The sequence below is a fragment of the Choloepus didactylus genome, chromosome 15 (assembly GCF_015220235.1).
Source record: "Choloepus didactylus isolate mChoDid1 chromosome 15, mChoDid1.pri, whole genome shotgun sequence".
Classification (NCBI taxonomy): Eukaryota; Metazoa; Chordata; class Mammalia; order Pilosa; family Megalonychidae; genus Choloepus; species Choloepus didactylus.
Window position 1 is genome coordinate 84057454 of NC_051321.1, and position 7294 is coordinate 84064747.

A 7294-nucleotide genomic window follows, 5' to 3' on the forward strand; every position below is an offset into this window, starting at 1 on the left:
GGGGTAGGGAGAAGTGGAGGCCTGGGTCAAGGCCTTAGAGGATCTTGGGAGGCTCCAAGATCATGGAGATGAAGGTGGTGGGGGTGAAGTTTGGCATTGCAGTTATTCTTTGTTGAAGTGAGGAATGAGAGCATGATGAATGTTATCTTGCTCTTCTCTTTGAGGTGGTGGGCTCTAGATCAAGTGCCCAGAATCCCAGAACACCTGAAGTGAAAGCTGCCCCATCAGTTGATTGCAGTCTTGACTTGCCTTACAAAGCAAATAAGTTTTGTAGGTTTTATTTCTACTGTTTTTAGGAAAAGGGAGTAGAGGACTAGGAACAAGAAGTGAAAGGAGGCAGAGGAAACAAGGTGGTACAATACATAAAAATATACTGAAATAAGTGCAGTGAGCTTAACAGTTACAAACCTGGATTTTTCTTATTTATGGATTTGCACTACTTTGGTTCCTGGGCTGATTACCCTTTGTAGCATTTTTATGGTGTACCTCGCCTCTCCCACTTAACCAGGCTATACATACAGAATGCAGACTAAATAACTTAAAATAGAACAGTATCAGAGTAAACAAAGATCCTGTAATATTTTGATTCCAATTATGGGAATTCCTCTTTTGTGACCACAGAGAATTTAGAGGCAACTATAATTGGATACTTTTGAAAATTATTATAAGTAATATAGTCCAGATGAACCTTAGAAAGTTTAGGGTAACCAATTTGCTTTTTCTATATACGTATTTAAACTGCACAAATTTTGTGAGCTGCTTTTGAGTTTACAGATTCTGGTACTCTTTATAACTTCCTGTTGTCTTTATTCCTTAGGAGCTACCCCTCTTTAAGGTAGTCTACAGATTGTGTCATCTGCTGTTTATTTCCCTCTAGTCATTAGTTTTTCATCATGTACTTAACAAAAGCATTTGTTCTGTTATTCCTGCTTTGGAGGTCACTGTTCAGAAGCTGGTTGAGTGTCTTCTTGGTGGCCATTCTCAGTATTTATTTCTAAACTGACAGACTTTTTTGCTTATCAGGATCTCATTGTTGATGGACTCTGTAGCCTCACAGTGTTGCAAGATTAATCATCCTGATTAATTTTAATTCAAAATATTTGTTGAAGTCTTCTGTAAGCAAGGCAGTTTGCTAAATACTTTAGGAAACTTCAAAAAAATGATTCAGATTTATTCTGACCTCCACATGCCTATGTTCAAATTGCATGGGGAGGTAGTATATAGGTAAATATGCCCAAATTGCCTAGTTATAATTGCTGCAAGACAAATAAATTAAATATGCTGTGGCAGTTCAGGAATTCTAGGTAAATGGTGATGTTCTCATACATGTCTTTCTTTCTGTCTTCCTTCCTTCTTGCCTCTGAAATCCAGATAGAGGCAGCAGATAAAATCTAGTCAGATGCTTTCTAAAAGAAAAACATCTGAAACAAAAGTGATGCAGAAAGGTTAAAAGTTAACATTTTTTTTTCATGAATGTTGATAAAAGATCATAAAATTGCAAAGGAAACCAAGAATTAAAATATTAATATCCAGTGTAGTAGACTTCAAGGCATTAAACATTAAGCAGAACAGAAAGGGTTTTTTATATAGAAATCAACAGTTCATAATAAACAACAGAAGTGGGAGACATAATACATAATTGTATGAAGAGAATAATTAAAACCATAGGGAGGTGTTAGAGATTTAGATAAACCCGTCAGGAACTCCTAGTTTCGTGGTTTGATCCAATGTTTCTATGAATTTCTCACTTTATTTCCTCATGATTGCTGGGTGCCTTCTTAATTTGACCTGCGACTCAGTCAATCTGTAGGCCCTAGGTTCTTTGTCATTTTCGCTAGAAAGTTAATTCTGTTATCTTGAACTACATTACGAAGTACTTGTAGAGTCATAGGAAGGCAAAATAATGAAATGAATTAGCATTTCTTTATGAATCCAAGATCTGATTTTTTAGCACACAAACCCACACACATACCACTTACTATCAAGTCTTACCATGAAGAAAATACAAGTAAACTTAAAAATGATGCAGTATATGCAAAGGAGAGGCTAAACTTGCTTATAATTGTGCCTAAGTGTCTCCCCCTGAGTACCTCTTTGTTGCTCAAATGTGGCCCTCTCTCTCTCTAACTGAGCCACCTCAGCAGGTGAACTCACTGCCCTCCCTCCTACGTGGGACCCGACTCCCAGGGGTGTAAATCTCCCTGGCAATGCAGGATATGACTCCCGGGGATGAACCTGGACCCAGCATCATGGGATTGAGAATATCTTCTTGACCAGAAGGGGGATGCAAAAGGAGACGAAATACTTTGAGTGGCTGAGACATTTCAAGTGGAATTGAGAGGTCACTCTGGTGGACATTCTTATGCATTATATCGATAACACGTCTTAGGTTTTAATGTATTGGAATAGCTAGAAGTAAATACCTGAAACTACCAAACTCCATCCCAGTAGTCTGGACTCCTGAAGACGATTGTATAATGTAGATTACAAGGGGTGACTGTGTGATTGTGAAGGCCTTCTGGATCACACTCTCTTTGTCTAGTGTGTGGATGGATGGATAGAAAAATGGGGACAAAAACCAAATGACAAATAGGGTGGGATTGGGGGGGATGGTTTGGGTGTTCTTTTTTTACTTTTGTTTTTTATTCTTATTCTGATTCTTTCTGATGTAAGGAAAATGTTCAGAAATAGATTGTAGTGATGAATGCATAACTATATGGTCGTACTGTGAACAGTTGATTGTATACCATGGATGATTGTATGGTATGTGAATATATTTCAATAAAACTGAATTTAAAAAAAAAAAGGAATTAATTCTCACTACTGATGACTTAGGACATGTCAAGTATTTTTCTTTCAATTTAGTTGGTGTGCTGGTTTGGATGTATTATGCCCCCCAAAACGCCATTATCTTTGATGCAGTCTTGTGTGGGCAGGAAACATATTGGTGTTAATTGGATTGGAGACTTTTATTGGATGTTTCCATGGAGATGTGATCACTCAACTGTGGGTGAGGTCTTTGGATAATTTCCACAGAGGTGTGGCGTCGACCATTCAGCATGGACCTTGATTAGTTCATTGGAGCACTATGTAAGCTCAGACAGAAGGGGCGAGCTTGCTACAGCCAAGAGGGACTCTGAAGAATGCACAGTTGCTGAGAGAGGAGCTGCAGATGAGAGACAGTTTGAAGACAGCCAATGAAAGCAGACTTGTGCTCCAGAGAAGCTAAGAGAGGACAAACGCTCCAAGAGCAACCAAGAGTGACATTTTGAAGAGGAGCTTTGGCCTAGAGAGGAACGTGTGGGGAGAAAGCCATTTTGAAACCAGAACTTGGAGCAGACACCAGCCACATGCCTTCTCAGCTAACAGAGGTTTTCCAGACGCCATTGGCCATCCTCCAGTGAAGGTACCTGATTGCTGATGCATTACCTTGAACACTTTATGGCCTTAAGACTGTAACTGTGTAACCAGATAAACCCCCTCTGTAAAAGCGGATCCTTTCTGGTGTTCTGCAAAAAGGCAGCGTTAGCAAACTAAAACAGTTGGGTATTTGAATATTTCAATTCCTAAAAAATTAATTTTTAAAATCAGTTCTAAAATTTTATGCAAGTAAAGACAAATACATGGAGTTAAAATGTCACAATATAAAATAATGGTTAGGTAATACACTTACTCTCACAGATACATACATCCTACTACAAGAGTAATAAATGCATATTATTTTTATTTGCTCCCCTCCCCATGCTTACATTTATGTTTCCAAAGAATATGTTTGATGCAGATTCCAAAGTCCTTGACCATGAAAGCACTTAATTGCTATAAAAGCAATTAATAATAAAGTGCATGATCTGGGGTATCATAAATCACAATCCATAAAAGACAACAAAGAACTAAAGTAGATGTTGGGAAAAGATGAATGATGAGTGGTCCCTGAGGATCACCAGCAACATACAATATATCTTCCCCTCAATATACTGTCTCCATCCAGTTATGTTCCACTTGGTTTGTGTGGGTGGGATTTTCACAGCTTTGCTTTATCTTTTAGAATGTATTGTTATGTAAAAACATAGTATTTTGAAACATGATGTTATTTGATTGCTATTCCTTTAAATATGACTCAATTATTATTTTTATCTCATAATATTCAGTTCCTTCCTGATATATAGAATTTTCAAGAGATGTTCTCATTTGGAATTTGGAATTTCCAAGAAAAAAAACCTTTTAATAAAGTAGTTCTCATTAAAAAAAAAAAAAAAGTGATGCAGTTTAGACTTCTGCTTCCAGAAGTTTGGAGTAGATGTACTTTTCCCTATTTCTTCTGTTATTTGTGTACAGCTAAAAATTCTGGACATTCTATATAAAACAAACATAAGGTTCTGAAAGGGGAAGAGAAGAAGGTGGATCAAATCAGGATTTCTGGTCCGACACAGTGATGAAAATCCTGTTTGTTTGCTGTTGTTGTTCTTCTTAATTGCCTTGTATATCCCAGATTGGGTGTAAAGAGGCTGTCATCGCAGAAATGTAAATGAGTACAAATAAAAGCCCTAAGAGGAGCCTATTCTTTTTAGCCAAGGACCAGGACAGGGACAGCTTGGTAAGACAGAAGACTTTTTTTTTTTTTTTTTTTTTTGTAAACATTTTTTTATTGTGAAATAAAACAAATGCAGAAAAGTGATAACTTTCAAAGTACAGTTTACCAAGTAGTTATAGAGCAAATTTCAAAGTGTGGTATGAGTTACAGTTCCACAATTTTAGTTATTTCCTTCTAGCTGTTCTAATACACTGGAGACTATAAAGAAACAGCCATATAATGCTTCAGCAGTCACAATCATTTGCAAAATTCTATCTTCTCTGTTACATCTCATTCCTTTCATTTGATCATTATCTCAATCTTCAGGGATATTTGGGCAATGACCATTCTAACTTCTTCATGATGAAAAGGGGTGTTGACAATATGGCAAAAGCTCTTTCATTTCCTTACTCATTGACTTAACAATATGCACGAAATGTGCACTAAACACTTAATGTGGCAGATTAAGGATGCCCAACAAATTTCTTGACACTCGTCCCATTTTGATGGGTTTATGTCTCTTCTTTTTTTTTTTTTTTTTTTAATCATCATTTTATTGAGATATATTCACATACCACGCAGTCATACAAAACAAATTGTACTTTCGATTGTTTACAGTACCATTACATAGTTGTACATTCATCACCTAAATCAATCCCTGACACCTTCATTAGCACACACACAAAAATAACAAGAATAATAATTAGAGTGAAAAAGAGCAATTGAAGTAAAAAAGAACACTGGGTACCTTTGTCTGTTTGTTTGCTTCCCCTACTTTTCTACACATCCATCCATAAACTAGACAAAGTGGAGTTTGGTCCTTATGGCATTCCCAATCCCACTGTCACCCCTCATAAGCTACATTTTTATACAACTGTCTTCGAGATTCATGGGTTCTGGGTTGTAGTTTAATAGTTTCAGGTATCCACCACCAGCTACCCCAGTTCTTTAGAACCTAAAAAAGGTTGTCTAAAGTGTGCGTAAGAGTGCCCACCAGAGTGATCTCTCGGCTCGTTTTGGAATCTCTCTGCCACTGAAGCTTATTTCATTTCCTTTCACATCCCCCTTTTGGTCAAGAAGATGTTCTCCATCCCACGATGCCGGGTCTACATTCCTCCCCGGGAGTCATATTCCACGTTGCCAGGGAGATTCACTCCCCTGGGTGTCTGATCCCACGTAGGGGGGAGGGCAGTGATTTCACCTTTCAAGTTGGCTTAGCCAGAGAGAGAGGGCCACATCTGAGCAACAAAGCGGCATTTGGGAGGAGGCTCTTAGGCACAACCATAGGGAGGCCTGGCCTCTCCTTTGCAGCAACCATCTTCCCAAGGGTAAAACTTATGGTGGAGGGCTCAACCCATCAAACCACCAGTCTCCTATGTCTGTGGTCATGTTAGCAACCATGGAGGTGGGGTAGGCCAATACCCCTGCATTCTCCACAGGCTCCTCAAGGGGGCACTACATCTTTTTTTTTTTTTTTTCCTTGTTTGTCTTTTTTCTTTCTTTTTTTTTTTTTTTAACTTTCCCTTCTTTTTAAATCAACTGTATGAAAAAAAAAGTTAAAAAGAAAACAAACATACAATAAAAGAACATTTCAAAGAGACCATAACAAGGGAGTAAGAAAAAGACAACTAACCTAAGATAACTGCTTAACTTCCAACATGTTCCTACTTTACCCCAAGAAAGTTACATAATATAGCAACATTTCAGTGAACTTGTTCCTACTACATCCATCAGAAATTAACAGACCATAGTCATTTCTGGGCATCCCCAGAACGTTAAATAGCTTATCTGTTCTTCTTGGATTATTGTTCCCCCTTCGTTAATTGCTCTCTACTGCTAGTTCCCCTACATTCTACATTATAAACCATTTGTTTTACATTTTTCAAAGTTCACATTAGTGGTAGCATATAATATTTCTCTTTTTGTGCCTGGCTTATTTCGCTCAGCATTATGTCTTCAAGGTTCATCCATGTTGTCATATGTTTCACCAGATCGTTCCTTCTTACTGCCGCGTAGTATTCCATCGTGTGTATATACCACATTTTATTTATCCACTCATCTGTTGAAGGACATTTGGGTTGTTTCCATCTCTTGGCAATTGTGAATAATGCTGCTATGAACATTGGCGTGCAGATATCTGTTCGTGTCACTGCTTTCCGATCTTCCGGGTATATACCGAGAAGTGCAATCGCTGGATCGAATGGTAGCTCTATATCTAGTTTTCTAAGGAACTGCCAGACTGACTTCCAGAGTGGCTGAACCATTATACAGTCCCACCAACAATGAATAAGAGTTCCAATTTCTCCACATCCCCTCCAGCATTTGTAGTTTCCTGTTTGTTTAATGGCAGCCATTCTAACCGGTGTTAGATGGTATCTCATTGTGGTCTTAATTTGCATCTCTCTAATAGCTAGTGAAGCTGAACATTTTTTCATGTGTTTCTTGGCCATTTGTATTTCCTCTTCAGAGAACTGTCTTTTCATATCTTTTGCCCATTTTATAATTGGGCTGTCTGTACTATTGTCATTGAGTTGTAGGATTTCTTTGTATATGCAAGATATCAGTCTTTTGTCAGATACATGGTTTCCAAAAATTTTTTCCCATTGAGTTGGCTGCCTCTTTACCTTTTTGAGAAATTCCTTTGAGGTGCAGAAACTTCTAAGCTTGAGGAGTTCCCATTTATCTATTTTCTCTTTTGTTGCTTGTGCTTTGGGTGTAAAGTCT